At 44.3% G+C, this 21,249-nt stretch overlaps 1 protein-coding gene and 1 long non-coding RNA gene across 2 annotated transcripts in view; both read right to left on the minus strand.

Moving 5' to 3' along the window:
* Nucleotides 1-21,249, minus strand: part of LOC144761751 (uncharacterized) — a 1,311,126-nt gene that overhangs the window by 636,401 nt on the left and 653,476 nt on the right. The gene's annotated exons all lie outside the window — the stretch shown is intronic.
* LOC144761750 (uncharacterized) lies at nt 14,235-15,706 on the minus strand. Its single transcript, XR_013595881.1, has 5 exons — nt 15,582-15,706; nt 15,356-15,447; nt 15,180-15,241; nt 14,976-15,052; nt 14,235-14,565 (listed from the first exon to the last, which is right to left on the minus strand). It is a non-coding gene; the product is annotated as an uncharacterized LOC144761750 (long non-coding RNA).

Genomic DNA, 21,249 nt, shown 5'->3' on the forward strand with positions numbered 1-21,249 from the left:
GGTATCAAGGAAACCTATGTATTTCCTAAATGGGAATAAAATATCGAGTTTAGAAGCAGTGGTTATGTGCACATCTTCAAAATTGTGGGTGCCTGTACTAGCATGTGAATTAAAGGACATTTTCCAAAATGACTTTTTTTTTTTACACATTGTCTTAAACTTAGAAGGCAGAAATGCATAAAAAGTCACTTGGTAATGACTCTTGTTCTACTCTTCTGTGTTTCCCCAAGTCTCCTGATAAAAATGGTACCTCATTTGTGCGGGCAGGCCTAGTACCTGCAACAGAAAATGGCCCAAAACGCAACATGGACCCATCATATTTTTCCAGTGAAAACTGACCCTTTTATCGCAATGTGACTAGCTGTGGATTGTGGACCCTTGCTCAGCTGGCACCTAGGGAAACCTAGCAAACCTGTAAATCTGTTAAAACTGGACACCCAGGCCAATCCAGGATGGGGTGACATGTGTGGCTCTCATCAGGTTCTGTTACCCAGAATCCCTTGCAAACCTCAAACCTTGTAAAAAAAAACATTTTCTCTCACATTTCTGTCTCCTGATAAATATGGTACCTCACTTGTGTGGGTAGGCCTAATGCCCATGGCAGGAAATGGCTCAAAATGCAACGTGGGAACATCACACATTTTTCCTGTGAAAACGAACCCTTTTTTTTGCAATGTGCCTAACTGTGGATTTTGAACCCTAGGTCAGCCAGCATCTAGGAAAACCTAGGAAACATGTACATTTTTTAAAACAAGACATCCAGTGAAATCCAGGATAGGGTGATGTGTGTGGCTCTCACCAGGTTCAGTTACCCTAATCCCTTGCAAACCTCAAACTTTGGCCAAAAAAATAAATAAATTCCTCACATTTCTGTGATGGGAAGTTCTAGAATCTGCAGGGAGCCACGGACTTCCACCCACCCAGCATTCCCTCAAGTCTCCTGATATAAAGTGTCCCTCACTTGTGTGGGTAGGCATAGTGCCCATGACATGAAACACTCTAAAACTTACTGTGGAGACTTAAAAATTATCGATCACAAAAAGACTTGGTTTTGCAAGGGATACATCTGCGTTTTTGGGCCGAGGAATCTAGGGAAACGCACCAAACCCAGCTATTTCTGAAAACTAGAGACCCAGGGGAGTCCAGAGGGGTGTGGCTTGTGTGGATTTCCCAACAATTTCCTACCCGGAATCCCCTGCAAACCTTACATTTAGCTAAAAAAAAATCAAGGTTTCTTCACTTTTCTATGTGGGAAATTTATGTGATGACCGGGCTGCCACGAATTTCCTTCAGGCCAGCATTCTCCTAAGTGTCCATATAAAAATGGTACCTCACTTGTATGGGTGGGCCAGGTACCCACAACAGGAAATGGCCCAAAACACATTGTGGAGACATCAAAATTATCTATCACAAAACGACCTGGTTGTGCAAGGGGATCACCTGCTTTTTTGGCATCGGGCTTGGCGGCCATCTAGGGAAACCTACCAAATATGGACAGTTTTCAAAACTAGACACCCTGGGGAGTCCAGAGAGATGTGGCTAGTGTGGATTCCCCAATTTTTTCCTACCCAGAGTCCCCTGCAATCCTCTAATTTAGCTAAAAAAAATCTAATGTTTCTCACATTCCTGTGTGAGATCACTGCTCCAGCACAAATTTCCTACCACCCAGCGTTCCCCTTGACCTCCAGATAAAAATACCTCACTTGTGTGGGTGTCCACTGCAGAGCCAGCCTAAAACATATTTAAAAAAATAGCACTTTGAGCTTGCTCTGCTATCCCCTTACCTCTATGTTTTTGGCCCTTCTCAATCGCAGGCTCTTGGCCCACTCACACAAGTGAGGGAACATTTTACACAGGAGACTTAGAGGAACACTGGGTGGCAGGAAATTTGTGCCGGTGCGGTGATCCCACCCAGAAATGTGAGAAAAGTTAGAGTTTTTTAGCTAAATTTGAGGTTTGCAGGAGACTCTGGGGAGAAAAATATTGGGAGATCCACTCAAGCCACTCCTCTCTAGACTCAAACTGGGTGACTAGTTGTCAGAAATGTCCGGATTAAGTAGGATTTCCTAGATGGCCGCTGAGCGCGGGACCAAAAACACGGGTGACTCTATCGCAAAACCTGTTAGTTTTGCAATCAATAACTTCGAAGAATCCACAGTACGTTTTGGGCCATTTCCTGTCACGGGCACTAAGCCTACCCACACAAGTGATGTACCATTATTATCAGGAGACCTGGGGGAATGCAGGGTGGTAGCAAATTTGTGGCAGCCTGGTGATCCCACAACTTTCCCACACAGAAAAGGGAAGAACATTTGATTTACTTAGCTAAATTTGAGGTTGCAGGGGATTCTGGGTAAGAAAATATAGGGGGGATCAATGCATACTGCACCTCTCTGGACTACCCTAGGTCTAGTTTTCAGAAATGTCTGTGTTTGGTAGGTTTCCCTAGACGGCCGCTGAGCCCGGGACCAAAAACGTAGGTAACTCCCTTACAAAACCAGTTAGTTTTGCGATCGATAATTTTAAACTCTCCACTGTATGTTTTAGGCCATTTCCTGACATGGACACTAGGTCTACACACACAAGTAAGGTACAATTTTTATCAGGAGACCTGGGGGAATGGTGGGTATTATGGAATTTGTGGCGGCCCGTTGATCCCACAACCTTCCCAGAAAGAAAAGTGGTGCAAATGTGTTCTTTTTTTTAGCTAAATTTGAGGTTTGCATGGGATTCTGGGTAAGAAAATGTTGGGGCATCATTGCAAGCCACTCCTCCCTGGACTCCCCGGGTGTCTAGTTTTCCAAAATTTCTGGGTTTGGCAGGTTTTACTAGATGACCGCCGAGCCCGGGATCAAAAACAATGGAGACCCCTTTGAAAAACCAGGTTGTTTTGTGATAGATAGGTGGGCACCTGTGTTTTTGGGTCCCAGGCTTGCAGACACCTAGGGGAACGTAAAAAACCCAGACATTTCTGAAAACTAGACATCCATGGGAGTCCAGAGGGGGTATGGCTTACGTTGATCCCCAAACATTTTCCTTCCCAGAATCTGCTGCAAACCTCACATTTAGCTAAAATGTCATATTTTCCTCTTGTATCTGTGTGGGAAAGTTTTGGGATCACCTCATGGCACAAATTTCCTACCACTCAGTGTTCCTCTCAGTCTCCTGATCAAAATTATACCTTACTTGTGTGAATAGGCCAAGTACCTGTGACATGGAATGGCCAAAAACGTGTAGATAATGAAAGGGGGCCCAAAGCTGGTCCAAAAGGGCAATTTGTTTATATGTTTTTAGGCTGATGCAACTTTGGGCACCCACACAAGTGAGGTATTATTTTTCTCAGGAGCTGAAGATGAATGCTGGGTGGTAGGAAATTTGTGCCTGTGTAGTGATTCTACAACTTTCTTACACAGAAATGTGAGGAAAAGATGACTTTTTAAGTAAATTTGATGTTTGCAGGGGATGTTTGGGGAAGAAAACACTGGGGAGTCCATGCAAGACACATCATCAGCCAAGAGACTGTCCACGCACACCACATCCATGCACCAGCCAAGCACCATCCACGCACATCACCAGCCAAGCACCATCCATACACACCACCAGCAAAGCGCCATCCACGCACACTGTCAGACAAGCGCCATCCATGCACACTGCCAGCCAAGCACCATCCATGCACACAGTCAGCAAAGCCCTATCCATGCACACCACCAGCCAAGTGCCGCTCTGTGGTTCTGAAAAATCTGGATTCATATAATAGTACTGGACTCGAGAATAAAAACTTCGTCGAAATAGGACGAATTTGGTATCAAAAGACCGAGAATGACGAGTACGTCAAGTACATGTATTTTCGGCATATTCGAGTGACGATTTCACCTCGAAATCGTCATTCACCTTCTGAACCCTTAGCTGCATGTTGCCCTTTTACATAGGCCTTAATCCAGTTGAATTTGATTCCACAAGGACACATACTCCTTAATCGACTTCTCCCTGACCCCAGTACAAGTTAGAACCATTGCCCCAGGCCGAGCTCGTTAGGTCAGTTCCCTCCCAGTGGCCGAGCAAGATAGCATCTAGGCTCAACCAGCCATAAAACCATTTCAGCGCGCACACCTGCCATATCTCGCTCACATCTTTCTCCACTCCTTTCCTTCACTTGCTTTATGATGGGGAGGTGACCGTTTTTATTAGGGGTCCAGCAATATCTGATGAAATGTTGGGTCTTGCCGGATGATTTGTTATGGGCAGCACGACGTGAAATATGTACATGTCATCATGACTCTGCTTTTCTCTTGTAATCAGTAACCATAAATGAAATACCACGAATCCAAGGAATGTATTGCTCAAGGCTGAATATTAGGTATAAGAAGAGAAGCCTGACTTTGTGAAAGTGTGCAGTCTCCTGAATATACTTGTATCGTACTTCTAGGACCCTGTCACCTTGGTTGCAGCCAATAAACTAATCTTTGACTTCACCTGGAAGACTCTGAAGTTTCTGTAGGTCTGACTCAGGAGAACCCGAGGTCTCCGGTGTGTTGATCCCCTGGCACCGCTGGGTTACCGGTTCTGTACCGGTTCTTAAAAACCCAGTACCTCAGTTGGCGCCCAGCGTTTGGGGCGATTCCAGTGGTACCAATCAGCCTGAAAATCGTGAGGAGCTTCGTGTGAAAATTCCGGAGGAGGGCCCACCACCTCATCGACCCCTGCATGTCGACGTGGTCCGAAGGTCTTTACTACGAGGTTCCCCGCTTCTCGACGGCTACAAGGACTGCTGCCCTGGCTATCGCCCTGATGTTGGACCCTTGAAATTTTCGGTAGAGCGAAACGCTGAGACGAGTCTTCTGGTGAAGCCATCGATATTTTTCAGTTAAGTATAAGTGGAGCGTCTCCCAGTCCTTAGTTGGACTTACTTTGTGGTATCTTGGAGATACATAAAGGTTTTTATTGGTTCTTGCAAGCACCATAACCGAAGGACTCGTGTTTTCACGAGAAATATCGTAGTCGATAAATCCTTTGAAGTTTTGGAACTAGACTAGAGAGAAAGGATGCCTAGTCTTAGATTCGGGAATTGGTTTTGTCTTGGTAGTAATAATAGGGACTCCCGGTTGGAGGACTCATGTCCGGTTCCTCCAGTTGGCACTCCGACTTACGAGCTGTACGTTAAACATGGGGTAGGCCCCATCGTTTACAACGAGGTATGGATTAAATACACTAGGAAAGACGGTGTTTTAAAATGGCCCCAATATGGTAGCTTTGATTCTGAAATCTTAGACAACCTTGAAGTTAAACTCTTCAAAAAGAAAGCCCGGCCGGCGATGTTTGACTCTTTCCGCATATGGCGCAAAGAAGCCAAACAAAAAGAAATTAAATTAGCTAAGAAAAATAAGAGAGAAGGGGGACTTTCAGTAATGCAAGCTGCCGTGCAGTTTAAAGATAATGAGGAAGAGCAGATAAATGAGCAGTTGCACAGGCAACGTAAAATGGCAATAGATAAGTGTTATCCAGTTTTGCCGTCTCTTCAGCAAGGGACAGCAAAAGAGCGTGAAAAAGACCAATTAATGTCGCAATTATTAACTTCGCCACCCCCCTATGCGCAGAATGCTACAGCACCCCCGCAACCTTTTGTTGCACAAGCTGCGCCTCTGGCTCTTCCACAGCACTCACCAGCTGTTCTTCAGCTGGCTCCTACTTCTTCGGTGCAGCCTCCTTCAGGCCCACCGACAACTTCTGTTTCTCCTGTGTTTTCTACGACTTTGCCTACTGTACTTCCTACATCCCCTAATGCCCCTCCTATGATTTTGCCTAGTACCACATCTATTATTCCTCATACCTCTTCTGCCATCTCTACTTCCGCCTTATCTCACCCCGTTTTTTCATCTGTTTGTTCTTCCGTTTCACCTTCCCTTCGGCAGAAAATGGCCAGCACTGTTACTAATCTTCTTTTACCCCTTTTCGGGTCGCCTGCTACGACCCCTAACATAGGAAGAAGACAGTTGCGAAGTCAACTGCCTGATTATCAAGAGAGAGATTCCCTGAATAGTTTAGCTCGGAAATGGGTCTTGGACACTGCAAAATATGATTTACAGTCTGTCGTGGAAGTTTTCCATCAATGGGAAACAGCGACACAGAGATATGTGTTCGAACAGATGTGTGTTTTTCTTTGCGAGGATTTAGAAGACAATTATCAGGATTGCCTCCCACAAGAGATGTGTCGTATAAGGTTTAAGTTTAGTCAAGGTATGATTGTAGGTCCCGATGTGGAAAAAGCAGTTGAAATGCTATTATCATATCGAAGTAAGGGAAGTAGTTCTGGGTCACCATCGGAATCTAGTGCATCTAGTAGGAAAAAGGCACGACAATACCCTATGAGAGAAGTGCCCCCACAATGGAGAGAGGGTGACGCGACAGCTGTCCCACCTGTCCTGCCCCACTTTCACCGCGTATGGGTACATGTTCCATGGAAGCGAGCTGAAGTTTTAGCACTCAAACAAACACTACCAGATCCGCGTAAAAATCCTGCAGGGTACTATAAAGAATTGTCGCAAACTGCTGGGTCATGTATAATGAATTTGGCCGATATCGATATGTTATTCGGGAACGTTGTTCCACAGCCTTTATGGGGAAAAATTCGTCATGTAGATCATGACCAGGAATTAGGTGACACGTGGGCTAATATTACTGCTGCAGATGCACGACACGTTGGTGGTGCCAAGCCTGAGCCTCTGATAGCGGAACTACCTGGTAGAATAGTAGATTACATGAAAACGATAATGCCTGCAATACGCGTAAATTGGGATAAGTTATCTGCATGCAAGCAAAAGAAAGAAGAAACTGTTTCAGACTTCTTCACCAGATTTGAAGAAACATTCATTGACCACAGCGGTCAAGATATGACCACAGAGGGTGGTCAGAGATTGTTTGTCGATAAATTTGTGCACAATCTACTTCCAGACTTGTGTAGAAAATTGAAAGATTCGGAAAGTTCTTGGGCAGTCTCATCTTCAGCCCAGATATTAGCTACCGCACAGTACTACGAGAATAGAGACAAAGATGAGAAGAAAACTAGAGAACTCAAAACGAAGGTTTTGCTACAGCAAGCCTATCCTCCACGTGGTGGTGGTAATAAAAATAATAATGGTCAGAATAACTACCAGAACACTTTTCAGCAGCCTCAAAGAAACTTGCAGAGATTCGATTACAATCAAAACCGCGTAGGTCCCAACCAGTGTTTATACTGCAAACAAGAGGGTCATTACAAGTATGACTGTCCTGCCCTGCCACAACGTGCGAATGGATTTTCTGGCGTAAGAGGTCGTGGTAGTCAGCAAGCGCCTAGAGGTAGAGGGCGTGGAAACGCCCCTCAGGACGCACGTCCCCTTCCACCACAAAACTCTATGAACAGGTTTGATCAGCAAAATAACGTATCTGACAGGACAGCTCAATACTACGTTGATGAGTATTACACAGAAAATATGCAGTGGGAGAATAATGATTGCTAGGACAGCCTTAGACAAGGAGAGGGAGTTGTTTCAGTTCCAGTAGATCAGAGTGGACCTTACGTTGAGGTGATTACATCGGGTGTGTCAGAACCTTTTCTGTTGGATACTGGTGCTACAAAGAGTTCTATTATGCACTCCAAACTCTCTGGCGCACCTTTGTCTGGCGAAATGAACGTTTCCGTAGGTTTTTCTGGCGCCCCGGTTAGAAATCCGATTTCTGACCCTTTATCTCTTTCTGTTGGTCCTTGTGAATTCGAAGCACCCCTTATTTTGACAACAGGTTGTGGTGAAAATTTGCTAGGATTAGATTTGCTAAAAAGATTGTATGCGACTTTGTACTGTTCTCCCTCAGGGGTACAACTGACTTTAGGTAAGAAAGTGGTTTCTCCCATGTATTTGTCGAGAAATACGCTTCCAGCAGAATTGGCACTTCTTCCGGATATTCTTTGGGCTACTGATCCGAATGATGTAGGTCTTTTAGAAATTCCACCGTACGTTGTAACATTGAAACCGAATGTCAAAATGCCACGAATTCCCCAATACAGGATATCCAATGAGGGCGAAAGAGCTTTGCTAGCGATTGTTTACGAGTTGATTGAAAAAGACGTAATTGAAGAAACACGAGGCAATGTTTGCAATAGTCCTGTTCTGCCTGTTTTAAAACGAACTGACCCTTCTCAGCCACCTGTGTATAGATTCGTGATTGATCTTCGAGAAGTAAATAAGATAGTGGTGCCACAATTCCCAGTTGTCCCCGACATTACAACATTATTGACTATGATTCCAGCCTCTGCATCCTGGTTTTCGGTGATTGACCTGAAGAATGCTTTCTTCAGTATCCCGATTGCTGAGGAAAGCAGGGATATTTTTTCCTTTAGTTTAGGTGGTCGCAGCTTCCGCTTTAAACGCGCTCCTCAAGGCTACTGTGAAAGCCCCTCAATATACAGTCAAGCTCTGAAAAGTCAGCTTGACGCAATGGTTTTGCCCAAAGGTTCCACTCTCGTACAGTACGTGGACGATTTGCTCATAGCTGCGGATACTGAGAAAATATGTAAAATGGCCACGTTGGAATTACTGCGTCATCTATGTGATCTACATCACAAGGTGTCACTTTCCAAGCTCCAATATTGCCGACAAGAAGTGACCTACTTAGGTCATCTCTTATCGAAGGAGGGAAGGAAACTGACCCCAGAAAGAATTCAGGCAATAGCTAAATTGAATGTGCCAAGAACGCAGAGAGAAGTACGCGCTTTCTTGGGCATTACATCGTACTGTAGACAGTGGATTCCAAATTTTTCGTTATTAGCCAAACCCTTATTGGCACTAACGTGTGCGAATACACCCAATCCCATTCCTTGGTCTGATGAGTGTCAGAAAAGTGTTCTCGAATTACGCACAGCATTATGTTCGGCCCCTGTGTTAGGTAACCCCAACTACAGTAAACCTTTCACATTATATGTCCACGAGAAGGAGGGCTGTGCATTGTCCGTGCTGACTCAGTTATACGGAGATAGACAGCGGCCATGCGCCTATTTTTCGTCAACTTTGGATCCGGTAGCACGAGCATTGCCAAGTTGTCTAAGGGCCACAGCAGCAGCAGCCGTTTCTATTCGACAGTCTGCAGGTCTAGTAATGAATAAAACACTAATCGTGATGGTCCCGCATGCAGTAGACACATTGTTAAATAGGACCAAGACACAGCACTTAACTAGTGCTCGACTGTCCAGTTATGAATTGACGCTACTAGCGAGCCATGTGCACATCAAAAGGTGTAGTACCTTGAACATAGCCACATTGTTACCAATTACAGAGGAATCGGATGCTTCAGAACAGCACGATTGTTTCCTCAGAACGGAGGAAGAGACGAAAGGGAGAGTTGATTTATTCGACACTCCTCTTGCTGAATGTGATGGTACACTATGGGTGGATGGTTCAAGCTTTAAACTCCCAAATGGTAACGTGACTACAGCATATGCTGTCACAACTTTGCACACAATCGTTGAAACTGCGCGAATACCACATGGTTCAGCTCAAGCCGCTGAACTTGTGGCATTGACGAGAGCATGTGTGTTATCCAAAGGAATGAAAGTGACTGTCTATACCGACAGTCAGTATGCTTTTGGAGTGGCTCACAGTTTTGGACGATTGTGGAGAGAACGTGGGTTCCTGACTTCGCATGGAACTAAGATTCAGCATGGTCGGTTGGTGCATGAGCTTCTTGAATCACTGACGTTGCCCCTGAAAGTAGCGATCGTAAAATGTAGTGCACACAAGAAAGTGATTGATGATGTTGGTCGTGGAAATGCATTTGCTGATGAAACTGCTAAGGATACGGCAAAGAATATGATGAGCCGAATGTATGTTGCGAGCCCAGAAAGATGGACTGGTGATGTTGGAATATGTGAAGACACGATAGAAAGTGTGAAGTCCATCCCAGCTGAGGCCACGGAGAAAGAGTTAAGCATGTGGAGAGAAAGTACAGGGAGAATGGATGCAAATGGTTGTTGGATTGAATCGACAGAGCAACAGAGATGGTTGTTACCCGATGTATATGTGCCTGCAGTGGTTACAATGGCTCATGGGATGGCCCATATCAGCGCGAAAGGGATTTGCGAGTCATTGGCCCCAGTGTGGAAGAATTCAGGGATTCCCAAGTGTGCAGAGAATGTTGTCAAGAATTGCATGGTATGTCTGAAGCACAATCCTGGTAGGGGAACCCCAACTCCAGCTGGTCATTTTGCACCTCCTACGTATCCGTTCGAGGTTTTGCAGCTAGATTTCATACACATGGAGAGGTGCAACAACTTAAAATATGTGCTCGTGGTTGTTTGTGCCTTCTCAAGGTGGGTAGAAGCCTATCCCCTAAGGGACAATACTGCCTTGTCCACAGCGAAAGCCCTTGTGAAAGAGTTCTTCCCCAGGTTCGGAATGCCTAGAATGGTCTGGTCGGACAACGGAAGTGAATTTGTGGGTTGTGTGATGAAAAGAGTGTGTGAAGGGCTAGGCATTAGGCAGAAGTTCCACGCTGCAAATCACCCCCAATCAGCTGGATTAGTGGAATGTTACAATGGCACGCTTAAACTTAAATTGGCCAAAATCCAAGCGAGCACAGGTCTTAAATGGCCTGACGCTCTACCCTTAGCACTCCTATCCACCAGAATGACTGTGCATTCACGAATGAAACTCAGCCCCTATGAAATAATCTTTGGTCGGCCAGCCAACATATGGGGAGTGCCTAGGCCCATGAAGTTTAGCGAGCTGCAACACCCCATTTTGCTTGACTATTTGTATGAATTGACGGCTAAATTGCGTGTTTTATATCAACAGGTCCACAACACCTTGCCTCCGGTCTCTGAGACACCGGGTCACTCCATTGACCCCGGTTCCTGGGTGTTGGTCCGCAATTTCCAGAGGACAAGAAACGACCAGCCCAGATGGACCGGGCCTCACCTCGTCCTCCTGTCTACAAGGTCGACTGTTAAAGTGGAGGGGAAGGCAAATTGGGTCCACGGGATCCATTGTAAGAAGATACCCTTCCCTCTGCCACATCACCAATGGGTCCGAAAAGGAGGCACTGACTCAGAGCGCACAACTGATGAACGTGTAAAAGAAGCTAAACGTGATTGTAAGAGTGGGAACATTTTTCAAGAAACTACGCCGCCATCAGGACAATTGAACTTTGTGGAACCTGAGCTACTATTTCTGGACCAGACAGTACCCGGGAAAAGACGCTACAATTTGCGACCAAGAAAAACAGACTAAAGTAAAAGTGATTTATTTTATGATTCGAGAGAAAGAACCTGTGGACTAATAAAAAGTTTTGTTTTTCTTTCCACAAATCCTATTTTTGAAAGTGCAGATTCTCCCATCTAGGTAACTTGCTTATTTTTGTTTTTCTTGAACCGCCATCCGGGTTCCGCTGCTAGGGTCGCGGTTGATTAAAGACTTTTGGGTGCAGCTGACGACGATAGGTCGCTGGTTCCAGTTGGTCCAAGGGAGCCACCCTAGACTGACGGAAGCATCCTTTAGCAGAAACAACCTACCGCCGCGGGCAGCACCTTAGAGAGGATGGAGTTTCCTGATGTGGAGAGAACTGCCAAACAAATGAACTTTAAGCAGAGACTTTTGAAAACAATGAGGAAGAGAATTTTTATAATAATGTGTATTTTTATGCTATTTAGCGTAATGGTCTTTCTGATAAGCTATGTTTTATTCTCTTTTCATGTGACATTCACGCCCACTACATCACCCATACCTCCCCCTACTGTTTATTCTCTTTTCATGTGACATTCACGCCCACTACATCACCCATACCTCCCCCTACTGTTTCCTCTCATTCTTTCCACCCTTTGCCTGACCACGAATCAAATAGGAGATTAGAGTTCATTAATAACTCCTTCGTTCAGCTATTACACCAGCACCAACTTGTAATGAACACAACCAACTGTTGGGTGTGTGGTCTCATGCCCCACACCACGGATAGAGGTATCCCCTATTTGGTCCTACCATTCAGTCGCAATGGGTCAATATGGGCATATAGGACAATGTTCATATATGCACGAGAAATCCAACCCCTACGTTCTGTAAAAGACAACCTCAAGACTAGCGCCCTAGTCAAGGGTATAGTTGACATGATCAAGGAAGTAACTTCTTACGAAGATACCCCGGATGATGAGATACTTGCATATGTAGGTTGGAATGTGACCGGATATGGCACTACAGTAAGTGAGAAACAGCAAGCCAAGAGACCGTCCCCTATCTGGATCGTACCCCATCAAGGTCACCTGTGTCTGCAAGGTATTGGTAAGAATCCCAGAGCTCAGCTAGGGAAGAGTGTCTGTACAGAAACGTACGTTTTTGGATCTCAGACTTCCCCTGCCTTTTTAGCCGCAAAGGGTACTTATTTTATCTGCCATGATAGAGCCTATACATGGTTGCCCCCTGACTTCTCGGGCTCATGTTTTGTTTCATTCCTGTTACCTCCCACCTACACAGCAGCGGCGGATTACCATCGGACAAGGGTAGTTAGAGGTGTTTTGAGTAAAGAAGACACTGCAGGTCAAGAATTTGGTGACTTTGCAATGGGTGTTCTGCCGTTCTGGGGCGCCATGGTTAACAGCAGAAACATAAGGCAATTGACAAGGGTAGTTGAATACACCGTGATTGAAACTGCTGGTGCCCTTAGTAACCTGACTGCTGAGCTCCAGTCGGATCGACTGATGACCCTTCAGAACCGGGTCGCTTTGAATGTAATACTTGCGGACCGAGGTGGAGTATGCAAATTGATCCAGTCCAGTTGTTGCATTTTTATTCCAGATAATGCTCCAACAGTGTACGGGGCCATCTCCAAACTACATAAGATTTCCGAATATATTCATGTGGATAAAGGAGATTGGTCATTAATGGGATGGTTCTGGGGACTGATATCTGCCTGGGGATGGAGAATTCTGATGGTCATTGGGATGGTCTTAGCCATTCTTTTCCTGTTCTGTCTATGCATACAGTGTGCTCCTGCAATATGTAGCCTCTGTGTTACATCATGTGTAAGGAAGCCTGTGTCAAGACATGAGCTCAGCACTAGAATGATGTTGCAGCAACATCTCAATGACTTTAGGAATATAGATCTGGGCTCAGATTAACATGAGGATAGATTAATTGCCTATGTAAGGGCAAAAGGAGGGTCTGTGGTTCTGAAAAATCTGGATTCATATAATAGTACTGGACTCGAGAATAAAAACTTCGTCGAAATAGGACGAATTTGGTATCAAAAGACCGAGAATGACGAGTACGTCAAGTACATGTATTTTCGGCATATTCGAGTGACGATTTCACCTCGAAATCGTCATTCACCTTCTGAACCCTTAGCTGCATGTTGCCCTTTTACATAGGCCTTAATCCAGTTGAATTTGATTCCACAAGGACACATACTCCTTAATCGACTTCTCCCTGACCCCAGTACAAGTTAGAACCATTGCCCCAGGCCGAGCTCGTTAGGTCAGTTCCCTCCCAGTGGCCGAGCAAGATAGCATCTAGGCTCAACCAGCCATAAAACCATTTCAGCGCGCACACCTGCCATATCTCGCTCACATCTTTCTCCACTCCTTTCCTTCACTTGCTTTATGATGGGGAGGTGACCGTTTTTATTAGGGGTCCAGCAATATCTGATGAAATGTTGGGTCTTGCCGGATGATTTGTTATGGGCAGCACGACGTGAAATATGTACATGTCATCATGACTCTGCTTTTCTTTTGTAATCAGTAACCATAAATGAAATACCACGAATCCAAGGAATGTATTGCTCAAGGCTGAATATTAGGTATAAGAAGAGAAGCCTGACTTTGTGAAAGTGTGCAGTCTCCTGAATATACTTGTATCGTACTTCTAGGACCCTGTCACCTTGGTTGCAGCCAATAAACTAATCTTTGACTTCACCTGGAAGACTCTGAAGTTTCTGTAGGTCTGACTCAGGAGAACCCGAGGTCTCCGGTGTGTTGATCCCCTGGCACCGCTGGGTTACCGGTTCTGTACCGGTTCTTAAAAACCCAGTACCTCAGCTCATGCACTCCGCCAACCGAGTGCCATACCTGCACACCACCAGCCAAGCACCATCCATGCCCACTGTCAGCCAAGTGCAAGTCCACATACCCCGCCAGCCAAGCACCCCTCCACACACAACACCAGGCAAGCACCAATCTACATACAACGTCATCAAGCGAAACGCCACACACACCAATAGCCAAGTGTATGTTCACACACACCACCAGCAAAATGCCAGCCAAAAGTCAGTACACGCAGACCATCAGCCAAACTCGAGTTGACACACACACAATCTTAAAACAACAAAAATGACTAAGCACACATAAGAGACAATCAAGTTCATGTGAATAGCCAGTTCAAGGACACAAGAGATCTCATACGGATGGAAGGAAAAAGTCTTGTGGTAATCTGAAATCAAAGTTCAATCAGGTAGATTCTTTTCATTCCTTTTCAACAGTGAGGGCACGTAGAACAAGCCAGCCGAAACGTGTTTCGTCGCACAATGGAGTAATGCTCCTCGACTTCTTCAGGGCTGGGGATGGATACAATAAATGAACATGAATGAATATATAAGAAAAAGGGCTTTACAACATGAGCCCTGTGTTTTACTTGTTAGGGTGAATGGCGCACACGTGGAAACCCAAACAAACCAGAAGTGAAAACATGCAAAATACGCATGAGAACAGGAGTGATCTTCTTGAAAAAGTGAGTGGTAGTGTCCGTTCCAAAATGGGACGAAGATTAAAAGGGATTGGGTTAAAATTGTCTCTACAGAATCGGTGTTGATAAGTGTGATTGGTAAACCTGTGTATTAGGAGTACAACGTGAACGGAACTCGGATAATTAGATGGTGGAGTTAAAAATAAAGTGCAGAACAGAAAAAAAGGAGTAAGTCAGTTCAAAAATATGAAGAAGGCGAAAAGTAGTATAACAGAAAAATACCAAAAGTATCACCAAAAGGCCGGTGATACTTCCAACTCGGCCAGGCTGAATGTAGGGCAGATATGGTGATCAGGAACCTGAGAGAAAGTATGATGGGACATAACATGTGGACTTACGTAGCGAGCACCAGGATAACACGTGTATCACAGCGCTTCAACCACCAAGGGCGGGATAAACTACAAATAAAATATTTTTGGTGCTTACCAGTCTATAGAAAGTTGAACACAATACATGGCTTATGTTTAAAATTGTGATCAATGACGGTTCTGTAACAAAAGAAAAACGGGGGAAGGCGCTATTAAAACTGCTTCTCTGTGCGTCAAAAGAATATATGGAAGTAATGACCAAAGGATAACCCCCAGAAAAGTAAAGCTACTAACTTGTGCCAGTCACGTTGAGAATAAAAAAGTGGAGGGCAAATCTTCTATGGCGTGTCTCAATTGCACATGCATCCGGGTTCAGATTGTGCACTCTGAAAGTAAAAACAAGCCTTATTAACCTGTGTCACGTGGGGTATAGTCAAACCACACACAGCGTGACACTCGGGCCGGGTAGACACGCATGATCCCGGAAAACTAATCACTGAAATAACTATGTAAATCTTACCTAGAATAGGTTCATGGCAGAAGAAAAAACGCCCGACTCCTCACTCGGTACCAGGTAGCAGACGAGTGAGGGCAGAACCAGGAAGTGGAAATAAAAGAGGTCCCTGATTGTTCATTGGCTGCAACGACCGTAGAAGCTAGAACGTCAACTGAGTTCAGTCCAAGCGAACAACGCAGCCAACTAAAGAAAGGACTATGGGCCAGATGTAGGTCGCCAATTACCGGTCGGTAACGGCCGATTTCGGCCGTTACCGACCGGTAATTGGGAATTGACATGTAGGGGCCATTATTTTACAGAATCGGTAAATTTACCGAATCGGTAAATTTACAGATTCTGTAAAATACCGAATCGGTAATTTTACCGATTCGGTAAATCCATATGTAGGTGACACTCCTAAGAGTGCCACAGGCCCTTAAGAGTCGGTATTTTACCACCCAATCCTATTGGGTGGTAAAATACCGAATTCAGGTGTGCATGCACATCTGTGCATGCACACCTGTGCCATGTGACACACAGACATGCCCTTAGGGCATGTATGTGTGCCCCATGTCACACATGTCTGTACTTGGGTGCTATAGGGTGTCAAAGTGACACCCCCTGCACCCTTGCAGTATTCGGTATTTACCGAATCAGTAAATACCGATTCGGTATTGCCCATTGATTCCTATGGGCTTCAAGGCCCATAGGAATCAATGGGCAATACCGAATCGGTATTTACGGATTCGGTAAATACCGAATATTACCGATTCGGTAAGTCAAAAATTGCCACCTCGGATGTTAGGGTGTGTAACCTCAATGCCAAAGAATGATACTTTTTTGTCCATCCCTTAGGATGAGCAGGTGGCTGTGTGCAGTGCTACCGGATATTTAGGATCACCTTTGTGTATGGCTCTAATTTGTTCCATCATCCTTTCTTTGAGTGGCCTGATTGTGCTACCCACATACATCTTATTACATAAACATTCAATAACGTAGGTAACAAATCGGGTGGTGCAATTGATGTTGCTCCTAATATCGTAGCTCTTGTCTGCATAGTCTGAGAAATGTGTTTGGCCATGTTTGGCCCACCTGCACATGCTACAGAATCCACATTTGTAGAAACCCAAAGTGTGTGGTCTTAGCCAGTTGGAAGCAAATATCAAGCGTGGTACTGTTGGGCTCAACCGGTTCCTAAGAGTCCTCCCTTTCCTGAAGGTCACCTGTGGATGATCACAGATGAATTCCTTAATTGTTCTGTCAGACTTCAGGACGCCCAGTGTCTTGTGAAACTCTTTTTTAAGACAAGCGTTGAGGCGAATAGTAGGCCCTATGCAACGTGAACAAGTGGGTTCGGCGTAGCCAAGATGGTTTCACAATGTTCCACATGATCTTAAAAAAATTAAACCACAGGTTCTCCACACTGGTGTTTGTAATATGTGCGGTCCACAGCAGATCAGGCAACTGGAACTCACCCTCGATTTCATCCAATAAGAGATTGTACCAGAGTGAGATCTCTTTCTTAGATGGAGGCTTATCTGTTAAGAGGGACACTAATGTACTATCACCCCCTAGCTGAAATCTACCTTTAACAGAAATCTGTGAGTGTGCCCAGCTTTGTATTTGTAGGTATATGAACCTGGAAAACCGAGTCCCTATTTTTAAACTCAATACCTCCCACGGGAGTAGGCTACCATCAACAAAAAGATCACCCCATACCACCAATCCTGCCTCTCGCAGTGGTACTGCAAGGCTATCCAAAAGCCAGCTCGGTGATCCAGGTGAATTCCATAATGGAGCCTTACAGGAATAATAGTCAATTTTAATGGAACGCCTACATTTAGCCCATGTTCTACATATATCTCTCAACACCTTCAGTTTTACTTTTTTTTTAAACTTGGGATCCCCAAACTTATACAAGTATTCGTGGTCGGTAACCTTTTCCCCTCTGATGAATGCAGAAAACATGTGCCCACATCCCAAGTTTATCGGAGATTTTAACAACATCCTGGCATGGGACACCTGGAAGGCCCACCCATAGAGCTGTAGGTCGGGCGCCGCCAAACCACCCTTCTCTCTTCGGCGCCTGATCTTCTTCCAGGCAATTCTAGGGTTGCAATTATTCCAAATAAAAGAGCATATATCACTTTGGAGTTTGGCTATCATTGTAGGTTCAAAAAAAAGGGGGATGGTGTTAAATAAGAATGTAACCTTCAGTAAAATAGTCATTTTAAATAGGTTGGATCTGCCCAATAAAGATAGCGGAAGTGAAGACCATGATTTCATTAGCCTACGACATTCTTTGGCAATGAGCGAGAAATTTGCTGGAACTATCTCGTTTATATCCTTGTATATATTTAGACCCAGGTAACGCAGGAATGGACTTAGCTGTACCCCTGCCACAGGCACAGGGTCATTCTAGACCATTATATCCGTCTTGGCAGCATTGACTTCATAGCCAGATACGGATCCGAACTCCTCAGCCAACACAATTACAGCCGGAAATGCCGACCGTAGTTCAGATGTAAAAATGAGAACATCGTCCGCATACAAGGCTACCTTCCTCTCCCATCCTTCAAACACAAAAGACTTGATGTTACTATTGTCTCGAATCCGTTGAGCAAAGGGCTCTATATACAGATCGAATAAAGGGGGGAGAGGGGGCAGCCTTGGCGGGTACCCCGAGTGATGTTAAATGGGTCTGATAGTTCTCTGTTGACAAGTATAGAAGCTGACGGATTCCTATACAGGAGTTTGACTACGCGCCTAAATTTTTTGCCGATGTTAAATTTTCCCAGGACCTATGATAGGTAAACCCAGTTAACCCTATCGAAGGCCTTGGTGGCATCCAAAGTCATCACTGCAAGAGGAAGTGACGCCACCGTCGCCATATCAATGGCACCTATAAGATCATAGGTCAACTCGTACAGCTGACGCCCCCTTACAAAGCCCTTTTGATCTACATGCAAGATGTTTGTTGCCACTGCCCCCAACCTATTTGCCAATACAGATGTAAAGATTTTATAATCTGTGTTTAAGATAGAAATTGGTCTATAAGACCCACAACTCGTTGCTGGTTTTCCTGGTTTTAGAATCAGTGTTATCGAGGCGCTATCCCATGATATAGGAGGGGGCATCCCTTCTAGGAGGATCTTATTAAACAACTCCGTTAGGAAAGGGAGAATTGTTGGAATCAGAGCTTTATAAATTTCAGATGGCATACCATCTGGACCTGATGCCCTACCTTTTTTACTACTAGCTACTGTCAGCCTGACCTCCTCCTGCGAAATGGGATCTTCTAGTATATTACTTGTTCTGATGACAGTGCCGGAAGAGAGACCCACGCCAGCCAATCTTCAGCCTGCTTTGACTCAACATTCCTATCTTCACAGTATATTTCACTGAAGAAATCACGAAGCGCTCTCCTAATGTCGATGTCGGTGGAGAATGTTATACCACCAGCCGTAATTGAGTTGATGTTATTACGAACTTGCTCAGTCTTCGTCTTCCAGGCCAGCAATTTACTGGCACCTTCGCCATACTCAAAATGTGCCAGATTACTGGCTTCCCATCTCTCTAAAACCCTAGCATTTAAAACTGAGCTTAGATCTCCTTTTAAGGTGGTCACTTTATTCTGCCACTCATGTACTGTAGATGAGAGGGTGTCCGGATGCCTAGCAATTTCTGTTTGAAGTTTAGTCAACTCCAGTTCTAAGGAGGCCACTGCTTCCCTATAGATTTTATTCTAATATGAAGCTTTAGTAGTTATGTGACCCCTTAAAAATGATTTAGGTGCATCCCATATAACACCTGGAGAGGCAGAACCTATATTTTCATCCATGAAAAACTGGACCTCAACATTGAGAGCATCAATGATATTAGGTGAGGACAGTAATGAACGATCAAAGGACCAATTACTTGATCGACTCTTAGGAAACCCTTCCAAGTCTAAGAGAATCGCCGCGTGATCTGATAAATGAAATGGAAGATGGGATACCGATTTAACCAGGTTAACTAAAGTTTGGCTAATCAAAATAAAATCAATTCAAGACTGGTGATGAAATCTGTAATTTTGAAATGTGACTCCTCTTTGCAGCCCATGCATAGATCTCCAGATGTCGTTATATCCTAACTGCTTCATGCTATCTTGCAGGTAAGACCTGGTTTTAGATAATATTTTAGCTCAATTAGAGGGTGATTTATCCACTAATGGATCCAGGACTATGTTGAAGTCACCTTCTAAGATAACCGGTTCGGGAAATAGATACAGATGTGAGAAAAGAGCCTTCAAAGCCGAAGGGTCATCCTGATTAGGACCATGGTATCCCACTATAGTGATAGGAGACCCAGATATTATAACTGATGCTATTACCCATCGACCACCAGAGTCAACCAATTTAGCGACCAATCTCGCTTTAATGGATTTTTTAAATAAGATTGCCACTCCTCTAGTGTGTATCGATTGTGCCGTTGGTATGCAAATATCGATCCACCTATTCCTTTTAACCAATGCAAGCATTTCAGACTCAGCCAAATGTGTCTCCTGAAGTACTATAATCTGTGCACTTGAATCTCAGAGATATTGCATAATGTTATTTTTCCTCGGACTAGTTCGCAAACCGTTAGTATTCCAGGGGAGAATAGCCAATTTACTCATTATACTGATGTTTCCACATCTTTACTTTTTTAATACCCCCAGGTTTAAAGGAGCCGATCTGCGATATGCCCCTAAAAAGAGAGAACTGAACAGACACATGTCCTTTTGGCAGCAACAATGACAACATCGAGCATAAAGCAACATTAAAACGAAAATGAGGACTCTTTATTAATTTTTTCCCCTGCAACCCCCCACCCCCAGTGTCCCTGTCTAACCCCCCTTCCCCCATGGGAAACCCTTGTTCTATCTATCTGGAAGAACCAGAAGATGGCACTCTGTCATGGACTCCTGCCTTAGTTATAGCCGGGGAAAAAACAAGTAGAGAAAAAAAATGTCAAAGATGAGAGTGAGGAGAAATAAATCTATCCTATATAACCTGTACTCTCTACGAGATCCATGTTGTGTTAGGTGATATGTAAAGTGTGTTACGTGCTGATTGTGATATATGTTGTATATTTTGCTGATTTTACTTCAAATATGATTTCACTCATTTTTATTATTTTTATTTTTTTACTATCCCTTCTCTATTCACCTTTTTTTTTTCTTTTTTTTCCCACTTCTTTTTTTCCCCTATTTTGTTTCTCTTCTTTTTTTGTTCCACACTCTCCCTCCATACTTATACACATAGATTCCCCTTTATCTCTTTCTTTAAGTTTTTTAGAATACTAAACATTATCAGATAACCACTCAAGGAAGCTTCACCTAGCTAGCCGCTCCTTTTTCTTTACCCATAGTCAGAAGTAACTCGTCCGCTGCCTGCACTGATCTAATATTATGCATGCTGTTGTTTCGGATAATTCACCTGTCTCATGCCCTAAATGCGGCTTGGTAGCAGCTTCAGATTTGCACATGTTCCTAGATTGCCCACTTTTATCACCCTTTTGGAATTCAGTTTGCCTATCACTCTCCACCTCCCTGGGATCCCAAGTTATATTATGTCCTGCTCTTGTCATCTTTGGTGTTTCTCCACAGTTTCATGGGCCGGCAAAAAATGTACTTTTCTTCGGTATTTTGTTGGCCAGGAGGGAAATATGT

Source organism: Lissotriton helveticus, chromosome 6, assembly GCF_964261635.1.
Source record: "Lissotriton helveticus chromosome 6, aLisHel1.1, whole genome shotgun sequence".
Classification (NCBI taxonomy): Eukaryota; Metazoa; Chordata; class Amphibia; order Caudata; family Salamandridae; genus Lissotriton; species Lissotriton helveticus.